This window comes from Equus quagga, chromosome 15 (genome assembly GCF_021613505.1).
Source record: "Equus quagga isolate Etosha38 chromosome 15, UCLA_HA_Equagga_1.0, whole genome shotgun sequence".
In the NCBI taxonomy this organism is placed as follows: Eukaryota; Metazoa; Chordata; class Mammalia; order Perissodactyla; family Equidae; genus Equus; species Equus quagga.
Genome location: NC_060281.1, coordinates 47,898,585 through 47,917,116, shown reverse-complemented (window position 1 = coordinate 47,917,116; position 18,532 = coordinate 47,898,585). Strand labels below are relative to the sequence as shown.

Here is an 18,532-nt window from a genome sequence, read left to right as displayed (position 1 = left end):
CAGCATAAAGGGTTCTAGTCTAGTTCTCAAAATACGACACTTACCAGAGTATTACATACTCATTTGTAAATCTGCCCCTGAGAAAATAAGCAATGATCTTACCTCCCAAACTCTGACATTAAAGTGATTCACTATTAACAATGAGCTTCTTAGGTAGGAAACTAATATTTGAAGAGTTCATGAAACCACAAACACCAGAATATGAAATAAAGAGATAATGATACCTGTCAGAAGATATTAAGAAGACATGGCAATAAAAGGAATCTGCTCATAGAAAGAATGATTCTAAATAGAAAATGGTCAGATTGATACTTAGAAGTGTGGCTATTAATAGAAATAATATTAGAGAGGTTACATTATGTAAATGGCTTATACATCTGCCAGAAATGTACCCAGGAGTAATTTGCATTTTTGCTGCAGCAGAAATTTCAAGGATTTCTCTAGCTGAATTATGAGGGACGCTTGCATTGGTATACACAGCCTTTATAATTACAGTAAAAAAGACCACCTACGCTCTTAGTTGCTCTTAAATAATAATAATATTCAGGTACTTTTATGTGCCAAGCACCTTGCTGACTCCTATGAGGCACAGTTATTATCTTCATCTTATTGTTGAGAGAACGAAGGCTTGGAGTAACTTACCAGGGGTCTCACAGTTAACAAATGATGGAGGCTGGATTTGAACTTTTGTCTCTCTGACTCCAAGCACATGCTTCTTCCCACTGCTGTGAATATCAAATGGCCCAAATTCTGGCAGTCTCATGACCTAATGCTTCAGAGGGTATACAGTGACCTTAGAAGTAGAAATGGGTCTAAAAAAATGGGAGATTCTAGTCACTCCCTTCGTAAATCTCTCTATCTGCTCCCACTCAATGGCGTCCATAATTGTCACCTGAGACTCTTGCATACTGGTGCCACTCTGGTCAGCTCTTCATATGGCTCAAAGCACTAAAATCACGCAGGTATCAGAGGTTGAAATCCTGTATCACTCCAAAGCCAAATTATCACAGGCCCCCCCATCCATCTCACATCTACCCTAGAGGTCTCACTGGACATTCCATCAATCTCTAAAGTCAACTGGATACCCTCCTCACCACTCCTCATTCAGATCCTTGGTTTCATGACCCACATTTCTATAGGACTCTCCCTTCTTTAGTTCTCAATTATTAAGTCAGTGTTCCGAGATCCCAGGATGATTGTCAAACTTTCATCTTAGCCACAAACCTTCATTAGAATGGCTAATCAGTAACAGTTTTGTTTTACATACCTCCACTTATTTCCCCTATACATCCTTTAAAGGAATTTTTCAATTTGCCATGAAATAACTAAAAATCGAGCATCAGAAGGAAAGAGGAAGAAAAGAAAAGCTCAAAAGTAACGCACTCATGCTTGAAAGGCCAGCCCTGATGGTCTAGTGGTTAAGATTTGACACTCTCACCTCCGTGGCCTAGGTTCGTTCCCCAGTCAGGGAACCACACCACCCTGTCGGTTGTCATACTGTGGCAGCTGCGTGTTGCTGTGATGCTGAAAGCTAGGCCACCAGTACTTCAAATACCAGCAGGGTCACCCGTGATGGACAGGTTTCAGCAGAGACTCCAGACTAAGACAGACTAGTGAGAAGGACCTGGCCACCCACTTCTGAAGAAACTGGCCATGAAAACCCTATGAATAGCAGTGGAGCACCGTCTAATAGAGTCCTGGAAGATGGGGGGACAGCACAAAAGGCCTGCTCTACACAGGGTCACTAGGACTTGGAATCGACTGGCTGGCACGAACAACAGGCTTGAAAATAAAGCATGAGTTTAATGTCAGACAGAGCTGGTTTAGAACCCTTGTTCTATTACGTGGTAGCTGTTAATCTTAGATTATTACTTAACCTTTGTCTCACATCATCTGTAAAGCAAAAGCAATAATGCTTCTTTCCTGGGGTTATGAGGTTTAAATGGGAGGGTAAAGGAATGCTCCTAATGGAATGCCCAGCACAGGGTAAGGTTCCTTCCTTTTCTACTCTCTTTGGTCAATGAGGAGTGGACTGTGTGCATTGCCTCTTTCCCCTATTCACTGTCTTTCCCTCAACGCCTTCCCACATAACCCCCAGTGACTGGCCTGTCTTCCACAGGCTGGAGGCATCCTTCCTGGGACAGTGGGAGAGGCACTGACTCAGACTTGTTACCCCCTGAGGATGACCCTGTAAAGTTTACTCATCTGTCAAAACCACCACACAGTGCTATCATGAGGATTTCACATGGCAATATGCACAAGAGGCTGATGTATTAACATAGGGGGTAAATGCTACGTAACACTGTTACTTCCGTGTGATCGGTGAACAGAAGGAAGACGCTGAGTCTTTGCTCTCCAAAGTTCTGATCTAAAATCCTACCGGCAAGATTTTTGTCAATGACCCAGAACCACTTAAACTTCCTAGGAGCCATGCAACAAAGCAGAGCAAGGCCAGATAATGAAGCCTGGGGCTGAGGGGTTGGGAAAGCGGTGAAGGTCCCACAGTCAGAGGCGGCCCCCACCGGTGCTGCATTCACAGTGCTCCAAAGGCAGGAGGGCTTGAAGAAAAACAAAAAACAAGAGTTACCATGTCAGCAGCAGAGTTTCACAAACACCAACCTCTACAGAAACCAGAAAACGTGAAATTGCTAGACAATTTGAAGTTTAAAGGAAAAGCACATTTTTTAAAAAGCGGAAAATAGATGAGAAACGTAAATACATTAAGTACCCATTTTTAGAATCTGCTATGGATATATAGTAATTTTGTTAAAAGCAACATTTAAAAAGGCGCACTAGAGCCTGCTAACTCAGCCACGTCATAAGACGTTCTCGTTTGATAGATTTAAGATTTAAGACACTGCCATAAATCTTTTCCAAACAAGGAGGATTAGGAACAAAGTAATCAGTTAATTAATTAATTAGACAAACAAACCAGCTATTGACAAGCCTGGGGAAATCCCTCCCAATACTTCTTCTTTTCTTTTCCAGTTTTGAAGGGAAAGACCCTTGAAACAGACATGACCTACCACACAGACGATTCCTCATTTGAATGTTTTTCCCCAAGCACCTACAAATACAGGTCGCCCCAGTTCGCTTCCAGTTCTTGCACAAGTTTACATCTCTTACCTGATGCCTCCCATCTGGAGGCCTCAAGGGGCTGCCACTGCACACGTGTGTCTGCCAACAGATGCTCCTATGCTTCCCTCCCCGAGAGGCACCTGCCTCCCAGAGTGTGTCATGTGGCTGCCAGGGCACGGCAGACATGTCAGAAAAGGCAAAGATCTCAAGCTGTCCAGGGGCTTGGAGCAAATATGTCCTGAACAGCTTCAAGTGACTACAGACCTAAGACTTAGAGCTAATTAATGGAAACGGAAGCAAAGATGGTGACAGCTCAAAGCAAGGGTGTGAAGCTCATGTCATTTGGTAAAGAGAACCCAAGGAGAAATCTCCTAAGGGCAGGACATTAATGCTTACACCTTATTTGCTTTGCAGACTAACACATTTCTGTTAGAAACAAGTCTTTACACCCCGGAGAGATTTTATAAGGTGTTGACCTGCTACTAATTACGGCACTGCCTCCACTACAAAATAACTCTTCGCTCATTTGAGTCTGATTACCCAGCTGCCATCAGATGGAGGGATGTTCTTCCCTCCAACTGAACAAACCTATTTGTTGTCCAGCTTCTTTATGTCCAATCCTTGCAAGCAATCGTCTCCAGCTTGAAATGCCCTTTTGTCCTCCACTTCACACAATCATGACTCTTTCTTCCTACAAAAACACAGTTTAAACCACTTTTCCCCTTAATCCCATTTAACTAACCCTGCCGAGTTCTAGGATCCACGCCATCAAGAGACTGAGCACTTATTTAGCGCTAACATAGATTTCTCTAGAGTGTAAAAGTTAATCCTACACGCCTAATGTGTAACTTTGGGCAAGTTACTTCTTTCTGGGCCTCAGTGTCCTCATCCTTAGAAGAGGGATCATAATAATCCATATCTGACGGAGTTGTGAAAATTAAACTTTTTTTTTTTTAAAGAAGAGGTTTTATTTTGGGGCCGGCCCCATGGCCGAGTGGTTAAGTTCCCACACTCCGCTTTGGCAGCCCGGGGTTTCATAGGTTCCAATCCTGGGTGGGGACCTCACACAGCTCATCAATCCATGTTGAGGCGGCATCCCACATCGCAGAATTAGAAAGACCTACAACTAGAATATATACAACTATGTACTGGGGGGCTTTGGGGAGGAGAGGAACAAAATAAAAAGAAGACTGACAACGGATGATAGCTCAAGGCAAATCTTAAAAAAAAAGAAGAGAATTTATTTATTTATTTATTTATTTATTTATTTATTTATTTATTGGCAGGGTGCAGGGAGATTAGCCTTGAGCTAACATCTGTTGCCAATCTTCCTCTATTTTCTATGTGAGACGCTGCCACAGCATGGCTTCATGAGCAGCATCTAAGTCCATGTCCAGGATCTGAACCTGCAAACCCCAGGCCACCAAAGCAGACTGCACAAACCCAACCACTATGCCACCAGGCCAGCCCAAACATTTATTTTTCATGTGTGTATGTACATGGACACACATATTTAGTGCATGTGAAGTGCTTAGCACAGTACTTGGGTACACAGTAAGCACTCAGAAAATGTCTACTGCTTTAATTAGCATTACTATTGTTACTATTACTCTGGTACTCGTCCTTACATTTGCAGCGGTCTCCACCAATTACTAAAGACTTGAGAGAAGGAGCTATTCTTACACACTGCCCAGAAACTGAGGATGTGACAGAAGTTCAGTAAGTGTTAAATGAACAACTAAAGAGCAATCTGGCAAGGACTCAGATATTTCAGACTCAGCCTACACTGCTGACTACAGAAGCCCATTCACATGTGTGAGTTCAGGCAAAACCAAATACAACTGTATCTGATTCTTCAAGTAGGACAGTGGCAGGATAAACAAATACCTCTGAAGCTGCAGAGAAACGAATGTCAACAGGGCTTCAGAACAAGAAAGAAAATCTCCTGTGGTCTATGGGTGTCTCCAGAAGCATCCTGAAGGTATGAAGGAAGGAAAGGTGAGACGGGGTGAGGCAATGAGGCAAGGAAGCCAGCACAGTACTGCGCGCAAATACAAAGCCAAGCTTCTGTGCTGGGGGAAGGGCAAGGAGCACAGGCCACACAAGGGCAGCATGGCTCTTGAAAGGTGTTTTCCAGATGCAAGTTAGCTACCCCAGAGCTCAAACCTAACCTCAGGCAGCGCTCAGTTCTCCCAATAAAAGTCACTTGCCCATGAAGAGAAACATACACCTGAATTTACACTGGGGATATTTCCAACTTGTGTTCTAGATCACCACCTACGCACCTGCCTCCCTTCCACCTCCTCCTCATCTATTCTTACAGTTTCCATTTCCCATGGAAGCCTGATGTCTCTTCATCTTCAGATACAGAATGTCACAGGCAAAGGGAACCTCCCAGGGTTATCCAGGCTACTGCCCTCCTTTTACAGAGGAGGCAACTGTTCCAGAAACGTTAGCAACTTTCTGAAGGTCAGGAAATTAGTGGCAGAGTGGGAACTGAAGCCTAGATTGTAGGCTACCCTCTTCCTCCCAAAGCAATCTAGTTTCCAACTCTATATGGTCCCGCTGCTTGCCTCTCCCTCTTCCCAGTCCTTCACCGGGGCTGCTAAGTCATCAAGGGAAGTTTTGTTGGCAAACAGGCCATTGCAACAGGATTCCTTGTTTTGGGTAGAACTAAACATATTTGGCTGTTTTCCACTCTGTGCTCACTCTGCTTTGCATCATGCACAGAGACCTTCTGCTCACACCAACCGCCCTGCCAATCATCCTTAATAGCCTATGACATCACACCTCCCTAAGATTTTTGACTAATGAGAAATTTAAATGGCTAATTAATATCATGTATTAATTTAAAAGCTTTTTTACAGACAAATATTTTATTCTTTTTTGTTAACAAAATGAGATATATTTTCTTGGGGTCTTTTCCTCCCAGGCCATAGCAGGGTTATTTCAGTTGGATATGTCATAGCTTGAATACCAGGTGCATTTAAAAAAATAATCTAAACTAAATTAGTTTTTACACCTAACAACAGACTGGGACAATAAAATAACTCTTTGGAAAAGGAAGAAAGGAACTAATTTAGCACACTAGAAATCAACAGCTGCTTCTCAAATCAAAGTTACCTGTAACAAGTGACTTCCCAGGAGGGAAAATAATTTACCTTCAAATAACCACATCAAGCTAGGAAAAAAGGTTTCACAGAACAGCCATTAAATTAGTTTTTCTTTAGGTGGCATGGGGACAAGATAAGAAGGTATTTAGTTCAATTTTACGAAACTCCTCAGAAACTCTGAAATACTGTACACTGCTGCAGGCAAATGGCAAGTCGGAGGAAGCGAGATTCCCAGGAATATGTGAATCACAACTGTTAGTCATCCGTTTGGGAAATTTAGGACATAGTCACTATCAGTTAAACATAGTATTATTTGCTAAACGTCCAAGATACAAATTTCCTTGGAAACAACTGGTGAAGATATTAAAGACTCCACATAGCCCTTTAATTTTCCTATTTTGTGGGTTGCCAGATTTTGGGAGTCTCACACACTAGTTATGAAGGAGAAATGAATATATTTAATTAACATATGCATAGGCACAGCTGGTACACATTCCTAATCAGGGGAGGATCCAGTCTGTAGGGTGGAAAGCTTATAGTTAGACAAGCGGTAGGGGAATGAGTATGGGGGTGTGGGGATGGGTCCATAAAAATGAGTTCACAAAATTAACAACATAAAATTAGATATGGGGTCTGTGCAAGTGAGAGGCTTTGAAGCTGAAGCATCACTAGCTTCGAGACAAATGTGCCTGATCCATAATACACTGACATGTATGCATATGTCACATGGCAAGGGTAGGGACACCTGTAGATGGCCAAGATCTACGTATTTCATGATACTCCTCTTCAACACCGAGTGTACAGTAAATACTTCCATACACATTTTCGCTGAGTTCTAGAGGCTAAATAGAAATGTTTACCCATTATGTTTTAAGTGAGCTATCAAATGAATTGCAGGATGTGGCTTTACTACCTTGTCAGGAAAACGTGTTGTGCACAATAATTTATTATGCAGCGATGCCTAATCTGTGGAAACCCATCTAAAGTTTTCTAAGAGAGTATCTTAGATTAGTGTCACAGCGCAATGAAATTCAGTGGTTATAATTAAATGTGGACAAGGTGGGAAGGGTCACTGCTGAGTGGTCTAGCACAGTGCCCCTCAAACCAATGAGCTCAGGTTTGGGTTCAGTCACAGCCAGAGAAAGGGCCACTTATGACACACGGTGTCCTGCCTCCGCCCTACGCCAGGAATCCAATGCAGGGAGAGCCCTGCAGCACATCTTAATTATGGCAAGAGGAAACGAGAAGAGAGAAAAATCTCTGAGCACCACAACTTTAAATCAATCCATGGAGCCTTTCGCCAAAAGAAAAAGATGTACCGTGAAAGAAGATTGGAGAATCACGGGCTTTTGGGATTTGAGACAAATCTCTACCTTAGCACAGCAGAAAGTCATTACTGTCCCATTAACTTTCAGGAAGTAGATTAGACCCTTCTGGGCTTTCTTTCTTAAGGCTCCTGGAGCTCCAGGGTGCCAATGAATGCAGCTTAGACCAGCAGAGCAACTGCTAGAATAGAAATCTGAAAATAACACATTCACTCTGACACGCCAACTCACTAGTTTTAATTGTGGCTCATTAAAGATGTAAATAGAAGAATTATGTTCGCTTCTACTACCATTCCTTTGCTGCAGTAAAATTACAATGCTCCTGCTTCTACGCAGAAAGGAATACTTCTGCTTTGCGTAATATCGCCACAAGTAGAGGGCTATGATTCACCAATTTTCCAACAGCAGTCATCACATGTTTCTGCCTGTTGTTGGACAGAGGCAGGTAGAATGATTAATTTAAAAAGCAACAAAAAGAAGAATAAAAGACAAGTCAGTCAAAAGATGGTATCTAAAAAATTCTGAATCTTCCTAGGAGGCATTACAGAAATGCAAGCCCGATTGCAGAAATTCTGCAAAGAATTCACGCCGAATAGGGGCTGAAACAAAAGTGAGGATGAATCAGCCCCAAAGAGGAACGTGAAACCACCTATCAGGAATTCGATCTTTGTTTTACAAATGTTACTTTCTTCAGCTACTAATGAGAAAATTTTCTATGTCGCCCGTTTACCCACATTCTTATGGGACCTAGTTTCTTAAAGCAGAATGAGAATCATATCTTATTGATAATTATTGACTCAATAAAGGATTGAAAGAAATACTTTACATAAGACAAGTATATTTGAAACACTATGTTCAAAATTCAATTAAGGGCCAGACACCAAAGGACAAATATTGCATGACTCCAGGTGGACGTGGTACCTGAAACAGGCAAACTCATAGAGGTAGAAAGCAGTGTAGAGGTTGCTGGGAGCTGGGGAGAGGGAGGAGTGGGGAGTTTGTGTTTAATGGGTACACAGTTCCTGTTTGAGATGATGAAAAAGCTCTGGAAATGGATAGAGGTGATGGTTGCACAAAATTTGTGAATGTAATTAATACCATTGAATTGTACACTTAAAAGTGGTTAAAGAGGCAAATTTTACATTATATATATTTAAAGAATATATATATATCTAAAGAGCAAATTAAGGACATTTTCAAAGTGGACTGTTGGACTGATGGCTGGGTCCCCATCAGAGTGCTGTTGGCTCACTGACTCTCCCAAGTGGATGAGGGCAGTGCCAGGTGAGGGAAGAGGGGAGACCAATGCAGCTGCTCACCAGGAAAACAGAGAACACCATGGCCGTTCCTGCAAAGCGGGTACAGCTGCAGGTAAGCTGGGCCTCTGAAAATCGGCACCAGCATGGGTGCCAAATATTTACGAGTCTTGATTCAAATGCATTAAGTGGATCTGGTATTTTGGAGAATGTTACCGTGGATCAATTTCATAGAGCAGAGAACCACTCCAAAATTTGTCAAGTTAATAAATACAAGATTTGGGTTGAATTTACATAATATGTGTTTGTAGCTTCACTGGCCATGACCTTTGATAGTTGGAATTGAACTTCCCCTTTCACTTAAATGTCATTGCAAATTCCAGGCAGCATTTGGAAACAAACGCTGCTCTGCCTATTGCTAAGTGTTTTTTAGTGTAATAAATTTGTTTCCAATCAGATGGAGGAAGCAAAGTGCTTACCTTAGATATCTTGGGTTCTTGCAATGTACTCACCCCCAACTCTCTTTTACTGTGAAAAGCAAGTTCACTCTGCATGCCCAACCAACACAGGATGGCAGGCTCTTACAGGTGGCTAATTTGATGGGCTCCTAGAAATGGCCACCTGCCAGGAGTGTCATTTACAAGGATGCTGGTCCTGAGGATGGCTGAAAATAATTTCTGTCCCATCAATGTCTACAGAGCAGATCAGGTCTTTGTGGGGCTTTAGTTTCCCTGAAGACAAAAGAGGGCTAGCAAAGTGGCCTCAACCCAGTGGAAGAAGTAATCCTAGTAGAGATTGGAAATCAGAAGTGGTTCGACAGACGGAGGTGATGGCAGAGTAGAGGCTGGGCGTCAGGGAGGCCAGGGTTTAAATCCTAGCTTTATTCCTACAAGCTGTGCGAGATTCTTCAGCACCAATAACCTCATCCATTATAATAACATATAATCTGATGTATAAAAGTCATACTCCTTATATTTAAGTTTTTTTTGAGGATCAGATGAGATGACACATGTAGAGGTACAAAGGAATTTGTTAATTAACTAGTCTTAGATTCATTAATTAGTTTTCTCTGTAAACAGAAAAAGTACACAAAGGGTCTCTCAACTTTTGTTGAGGAAGCTTTTAAAATAGACTCCTCTGCTATCTATGGAGCATCCACCACGCTGAAGGTCCAGTGCTCCTCTTTGTGGTGAACACGGGGGTGTTAAGACGTGTCTTTAATTTCAAGGAACTTAGAGTCTAGCAGAGCAGACAAGTAAATCACAGCTAAGTCTGATCATGACCCTCTCCTATTCCAAAACCTTCAATGGCTCTCCACCACTTAAGAAAAATTCCGACTCTCAGTATGGGATTAATTCAATTGTTTTCATCTGTAAAAACTATGTTGCAGGGAGTTATGATCAGAGTCAATTCACGTAAAGCATCAAACACAGAATCTGGTGTAAGGTAGCAACTCAATTAATAGTTCACGTTAAGTATTATCATCATCATTATTATGAAATCAACTTCTTTCCTCCCAATCCCTCATTATTCCATCCCACACACCTTACACTGGACTCAATCAGTCCACGACGTTCCTCAACCACGTACCTCCCTCTCCCTTCTCCTCACCTTCGCTCACTCACCCTCCCATCTGGAACACCTTGCTCCCATCTCTGCCATTTGGGATCCTAGCCATCCTTCAATGGCTAGCTCAAAATGCCTCCTCCATGTCCTCACCACTCCCTAACCAGACCAAGTATCTCAAGCCTTTGTGTTCCCATAGCATTTTCTCACCTTCCCTAATTGAGTTCACCCACATATTTCACCTTCCCTAGCTGAGTAGAAATTCATAAATTCACTTTAAAGGAAGGCACTAAGAATAAAGTCAAGGCTGGAAAATTTTTATTACAAACTGAGTAACTGTCTAACTGAATACCATGAAAGTGACATGATAATAACAGCTAACATTTTTTAAAGCTTTACGTGCATTAACTCATTTAGATTTTACAACTCTGATAGAGGCTGCTTTATCTTTCCTATTTCATGGGTAGATCAACTGAGACCCAAAGAGGTTAAGTAACTTGCTCAACACTACACAGCGATTAAGTGGCAGATTTGTATTCAAACCCAGGAAGTTTGCCTCAAGAAGCTATGCTCTTAAACACTACATTAGATTGTTTCCCAACAGCATTATAGCAATTTATTATGTACTAGGGAAAAAAAATCTTGGGGCTGGCCCGGTGGTGTAGTGGTTAAGTTCACACGCTCTGCTTCAGTGGCCCAGGGTTCACAGGTTCAGATCCTGGGTGCAGACCTATGCATCACTCATCAAGCCATGCTGTGGAGTCATCCCACATACAAAGTAGGGGAAGATGGGCACAGATGTTAGCGCAGGGGCAATGTTCCTCAAGCAAAAAGAGGAGGATTGGCAACAGATGTTAGCTCAGGGCCAAACATCCTCACCAAAAAAAAAAAAATCTATGACAGCTCTAATCAGTTTTCTCAGGGCTAGGTTGTAAAACTCTGAGATCCATTAAGGTTTCTGTTCTGCATTTAGATCCTTCAAGTCTCACGAAGAATTGTCTTCTCCTTCGCAGCCCTCCTGACTGAGGCTACTGTTGCTTACAGACACTTCTCCTCTGCTAACCAACACTAGACAGCCTTCCATAGGCTACCGCCACAATATCACCACACAGACCCATGCACACGGTCTGCAGAGGGCAGTTCAAGATAAGCACCTGCTACATGGGGAAGTGCCTGAAGCTCTAATGAAAACTGCAGTAGTCTACTGCCTTCTCGAGTTTTTGTCACGAGGTATTTAGCATGCTTTTGAGTAGTGGCTCTCACAAAAGAGCAGTTCCACAGTCGGTACCTCCTGGTGAATGAACTGCAGCAGTAACTGGGAAAGGCTGCAGCCCCATGGAGAGCGCACCAGAGAATAACTAAAGGTGAACAGCGCGTCTGCATTCATTCACCTTAACCATGGTGTATTTCTTGTTGGATCTTCTAAACAGCCAAAGGCCAGGTCAGGCTTTTAAACGAATGCAATACTCAGGACAGAAAAGTAAGACATTCAGGAAAGGTTCTTCCCCATGCAAAATAGACACAGATCAACATAGATGAAATGCTGAAAAGTGATGTGGTATTGAATGTTTCCAAGTCAGTATCAATCAATACACATTGTTGACTGACCAATTTCTTAATTTGTTAATCAAATGATGGTTCAACTTTCGTCACAATTTCACAGGCATTTAGAAAACTGAAGGTTAGGTAACAATGCCATGTAAAAAAAAAAAGGCAAATCTCGAATATGAAAGTCCCTCTTCCATCTTACTGACTCCAACTACAACATTAATAGGAAAAAAATACATATTATATGTATAATATGGACTATAAAATAATACATATAGTATATTAGACAACCTTCTGCTGATGTCAAAATATTGTTTAAAAAGATATGTAACATGCCTCACACATTGATCTCCATAAAACCTCATTCTGAATTGCTCACTCACAAGGGCAAATGATGATTTTTTTAGTGGCATTTTTAACATGTGATATTAAAGAACCATCCTACTCCTCCCTTTGAAAAGGAACTTTTGAGGATGCCAAATTAATTTTGGAGATGACTTTTCACTTTATTTAAGCCAAGATACTTTTTTCTCCTTTGCTATTTCAACCAAACAGAATTCTTAGAAATGAAAAAAATAGTAACAAGTATATTCCTGGAGTAGAATAGCCTTTGAGAATTGAAAATGTTACATCAATCCTTTAATGTTATCCAGTCTTGGCTTTTTAAATTCCCTTAAGAAAAAAATACCACACATTTATGTTATGTCACCAGCATTGGATGTGTCATTTCTTTGGATTTCTGATTTGGCCGATATGATTTTTCATGACGTAAAAACAGTTAAAAAAGCAATTTCGAGTAACATCACAAATATGGCTACTGAGAAACGGAAGTCACTCTACCTGAAGTTAGAATTTTCAAATACCAGAGTCACTCTAGTAGTTTAGTTAAAATGGTGTGACGCTGAATCCAACGACCTTCATAAAAATCATTTAACCAAAAACTTCTACTTTTTGCCATTTTTACGACACGGTAATCAGCACTGAGCTTATCTGAAAATTTTTAAATCTTATCTGAAGGATTACTTGTGTTTTTCTAAACGAGTTCTTTCCTTTCTTCTTACCTTCCATAAACATTTATTAAGCTATATTATGTGGGGGAAAGGGCTTTAATACTTTGAATAAAAGCTTTAAAATAAACCAACCTCCACCCTCAGGAGCCATCTACAGACACGCTTCATAAACAAAGAATTGCAATGTACAGTGCCAACACAGGAAGAGGAGACATTTCCATTAAGACTCCAAGAATGAGAAGTTCACTGGCTAGAGAAACAATCTCATGCAAAAGAATTAGCATGAAGAAAGGCATGGTTATTAAAATACACAGTATGTTTAGAAAGGAAAGAAGTGTTGTATGAAGAGATGAGTGGGATGGGAGAAGAGAGTTAAATGGTAAGTTGATCATGAATTCCTGCAGGCCTTGAAGGTCATGCAAAGTTCACATTTTATCTTGTAGGGAAGGGAAAGCTAACAGAATCCTTTAAATTTTTCCTTTCACTCCATCACATTCATTCATTACTCTGAAAAATACCAAAGGAATATTATTTTTCAAGAAAGAAGTAACAATAACTCTAATACTACAAATCTTCACTTTTGCCTTATTTCCTTCTAGTCTTTGTTGACATTACTTTGTAATCAATGTGTATATACAAGTTTGAAGTATGAATTTTATACTTAACATTGTATTACAAACACTACTCCATATTTCTGCAAGCTATCAAGGGTTTTCAGGGATGGGAATAATTCAATCAGACCCTTTCTTTAGGAAGATGATTCTCAAAATAGGAGGATGAATGGAATATAGGAAGGAAAGACTTAGGGCAGGAATACTCTTTTGGAAATGGCTGCAGCAGTCCAGGCAAGTGATGCTAACGTCCTGAAACAGAACAAAGGCAAGGGAGCGAAGAAGAGTGGGTAGACTGCCAAATATTTAAGAGGCAAAACTACAGCATGTGGTCACGGGATGAAGTACAGGAAGTGGAGAAGGTGTCCAGCATCAACGACTGGCTGGTTGGCAATTCTGTTTCTCTAGACAAGGAACCCATAAAGGGAGACAGGATAGTGACAGGTACAAAGTGACGCCTCAAGTTGAAGGCATCTTGGAGCCATCTAGGAGGGAGTTAGAAGCCAATAATCTTAAACCCCGAAGAGAAAGAGAGAGGAACGTTAGTCATTAGAGCAAAGTTGATAATGATGCCATGAGGTGAAGGCGCCTTCAGGGAGAGCATGTGCAGTAACGAACTCTGCTGAGTTTCTTTCAGTTTTCCCTCTAACAGTGTGCAAATGTGGCAGTTTAATTCTCATTTCTTTTGATGCACAGCAAACACCTCCCCCTTGAAAGCTCTCAAATTGTCACCAAGGAAGGGTACCTTGCAAGTAAATCAACATCTGTTTTGATGCTGCCTATTATAAGACAATTCAGTGCATTTCCTGAACCCGTGTGGTTTTACTCACAGTTACACCAAACCACACAGTTTCTCTGAAGGTCTGATGCAATTATTTGCACATGATAGCATCAGCAAGAAGAGCGAGTTATAACACATTTCACAGAAGGCATGCTTGGTACCACTTTACAGGACACTGGCTTAGGAACAGGAAGGGTGTCTAACTCTTCTAAGATAGAAAGCATTTAAAGATCTTTCAATGATGCTCTTCACGGAGGGTACTGGACTGGCTCTCTTCTCATTTCTATCTGCCTTCCAAGTCAGTGCCTAAGACTTAGGTGACCATTGGAAATCCTGCAATTCTCAAGGATACCTCGCAGTAAACAATACAAGTGACATACATAGTGCCCCCTTATCCATGGTTTCGCTTTCCACAGTTTCAGTTACCCAAGGTCAATCACGGTTTGAATTTCCACTTCCTGTTAAATGGACAATTCCATTAATAAACAATTCATAAATTTTAAATTGCATGCCACTCCGACAGAGTGATGAAATCTTGCACCTCTCGCTCTGGCCCACCCAAGACGTGAATCATTCCTTTGTCCAGCGCATCCACACTGTATACATGACCTGCCTGCTAGTCACTTAGTAGCCTTCTGGGTCATCAGATAGGGTCACGGGATCGCAGCCCTTGTTGTTCAAGCGACCCTTATTTTACTTAATAATGGCCCCAAAGTGCAAAAATAGTGATGCTGGCAATTCAGATATGCCAAAGAGAAGGTGTAGAGAACCTTCTTTAAGTGAAAAGGTGAAAGTTCTCAACTTAAAAAGGAAAGAAAAAATAATCACATGTTAAGGTTGTTAAGATTTATGGTAAGAATGATCCTTCTATCCACGAAATTGTGAAGAAGGAAAAGAAATTTGTGCTAGTTTTGCTGTCGCACCTCAAATACGTATGTATAAGAAAAAGCATAGTATATATACAGTTTGGTACTGTGGTTTCAGGCATCCGTTGGGGGTCTTGCAATGTATCCCCCACAGATACTGGGGGACTACCATAGTTTCTAACTAGACACACGCTCTTCTAGAACCAGTTTTTCTCTTTACCAACGATGGATGGCTACTTGTAAGGAAATATTCCATGCACTACTAAAGACCTCAAAAATGGCAATGCCAGCATCTTGCATTTTGCTAAAATCATGTGCTTTATAATTTCTTTAATTTTGTCCCTAGTTATTCCTCCATCTTAAAGCCTTTAAGAAAGGCTCAAAGACACATCAACAACTGTACATTTCTTTTCCATAGCTGATAACCCCTGCACCGGCCTCTTGCGTCACAAAAGCAGCCCTCAGCCCCACCCACCCAACTGGAAGAAGCTACGCAGAAGAAAATCTAGTCAGTTCTCCATGAAGTACATCTTAAAAAGCCCCCTTTGCCCTTAACACTACTTTGGGAACCATGCTTTTTTCCCTTCCCTTAGCTGAGAATATGAGAAAAAGCCCGTTGCCAATCCACTCTGTTACACTTTTCTGCTTTCCAAACCTCCCACAGTCAAAATTAGGTGGAGACCCAGGAGAAGATGCTTTCCTGTCACTGTGCTTGAATGTGCCTTTTCACACAAAGTTAATTCAGGATTGGCACAACTTCTCTAAGTAAAACCGTGACTAAGCAAGAGTCAAAATAAGTTGCAAAGGAAAGGTTTAATGCATTTGGGAGTGGTTATCTTCACAGTTAATAAATTTCCTGATTACCCCACTTGCTCTCTGAAAGGCTGGCTTGGCTTCTATGAGTTCTTCTGTTTGGTTTCCGACTTGAACTAACTGTCAGATCTTCTACCAAGGCTGGATCCATCAGCAAGGGCATTCAGGAGTTGCACCAGAAGCAACAGCCCCCTGAAAATCTCTTCTGGATCCTCCAAGGCCAGGCTTGCCCTTGCTGGAGCAAGCGGAGGAGGGAGGGAGGGGACAAGTGTCACCACCACCGTCTGTTAACATCAGATTCAAATCCTCAATCTGCTGCTGCCACTGTGGGTGCTTTGATGTGTCCACTGCAGCTTAACTTTATCCCTTTCAGCAATGGGACCCCTCTCCTGCCGCCAAAATTGACAACCTGTGAGCCCTAACAGCTGAAAGAAATGCCATTCAAAATAAACTGCCAAGGGCAGCAGGTGTAGCGTTGGGGGCCAAGGATAAGCTTCTAGGTTACCACAGTTCTGCTCCCATCCTCAGATCTTTCTCGCATCCTGTTGCTCTAGTCCAGCTCCCCACAGCTGATGTTCCTGCTATTCCAGACTCAGTCAGGGGCCACTGCCACTACTAGGGACACGCAAGTCAGTGGTTGAAGAGAAACAGACATAAAAAGAGAGTTTCCCTCTGACCTAGGGAAACACTTTACACATTTAGACAAAACGCGGTTTCTAAAGGGTTCAGAGAACATGCTGACTTCACATCCCGAAAAGGCTAGGCAACTGACGAGTGAACGCAACCCTCATAGTTTGATGGTGCTGAGATCAAGCAGCAAATATTTGCTAGGTGCGTACAATGTGCTCAGACCTAGACCCCATGCAGTACTTGAGGAGGAAAGAGGAGGATGAAAAAGCAGACTCAAACTCCAGTGGGCAAAAGAGTTACCCTTGGTGAGTTTCTTGGGTTCAACATCCCCAGAAATTCTGACTCATCGAGCTGGGCGTTGCTGAATCTGCAACTTTCATACACACGTCCAGGTGATTCTGATGCAGGACGGCCTGGGGCTAGAGTACCTTTAAGAAATACTGGGCTATGATCTGATTCCTGCTCTCAAGCAGTTTGCAACCCAGATGAGATGATAGTAAACACCCACAAGCAATGCATAGTCATAGATTTTTTATGATATAGGCTCTAAATGTTAAGGAGTTCATCAAGAGGGACCACTCAGTGAAGTCCTGAACATTCAGGAAAGACTGTGCGAACGTGAGCTGGGCTTAGAGGTCAGGCAGGACTTGGATAGAAAGAGACAGCCCCATGCAACTGTTTTAACCAAATCTCCTGAGTCAGTGTGACAAGGTGGCCATAGCATACAGCATAAATGAAGATGAAGACATGAGCTAGAAGCCTGTCACCAAACAGGTAAAGAGGCTTTACATGTTGATTGCAGGGAGGAGACTGTCACCAAGAGAAACATAAAACCGGCATTTCCAGATATACTATGTTTGCATTTTCATTCTGCCGCATTCATGTGGTTTCCTGCACTTCATAATTTAACATTTGTAAGAGAAAAAAACGCTGTTATGAAACCCAAATAATGCACCACTCTGAGGCAGACAGCCAGCTGCTCACAAGAGTGACATCTGAGAATTATTTAAAGTGTCATTCACAGCTCTGCTTCAGAAAAGGGATGTTTAGTAAAAAAGAAAAATAATAAATTCTGTTCAACGTAAAACAAGGTTTGGGGCTCCACAGGATTAAAGGACTGGCAGATAACCCAGAACACAGTGACAGCAAACACAGAGAAGGAAACCATTAGATCCCTGACAGAAAAATAAAGGATAATAATTCAAAATAAGCCTATCTCGTTTACTCAAATATTATATTCATATAACACTGTACCACGTCTTCTTTAATGCTGGAAGGGAATAAATTCTTAACAGCAGACATCACAAGGCCTACTTGATCAAAGGGCTGGTTCATAAGATCAGTTTCAGTAGGGAGAAGGGACCCCTAGGTGCCTGGCCCGTCCTCCACGCTGGCTGGTCCAGTGAGCACCCCTTGCAAAGGATGACGTGCCAGGGGCACACCATAAATTCAGCCAGCAAGAATCAGAGGGCATCATTGTTTAATTAATTTCACTGGAGTGAAGTGTGGAATTTTAAATTTGCAAGAGACCTTGGGGATCATCGAGGCATGTACTCGAGTTTTTACGGGTGACTCATTTCGAGAGGAGAAGTTGTCCGAGGTCACCAAGATAGGAGGGCAGAACGGGGCTTCCATTTGAGGACTCTGTTTCCAAGAAATACAACGAAGTAGGTTGATAAAACTTCTTTGGAAGTTCACATTATTTTGCTGTACAGTTTGGAATTTATTCATTATTTATTTATAGTTTGGAGCATTTGAATTCCACCCCCACACCAAGACTGCCCTCCAGGGCACCATGTTTAGTTAAAAGGTACTCGAGTACTAAACATTGTTGAACTCGCCTCACCTTGCCCAGTCTAATAGTTCACGATAGGGTAACAAACTTGCCATCAGATCGAAGCTACTATCTCTTGTATGATTAATCCCCTATGCTCT

General features: G+C 41.8%; 1 protein-coding gene across 4 annotated transcripts in view; it reads right to left on the bottom strand.

The window, feature by feature from the left end:
* Positions 1-18,532, bottom strand: part of ATXN1 (ataxin 1) — a 378,660-nt gene that overhangs the window by 263,587 nt on the left and 96,541 nt on the right. The gene's annotated exons all lie outside the window — the stretch shown is intronic.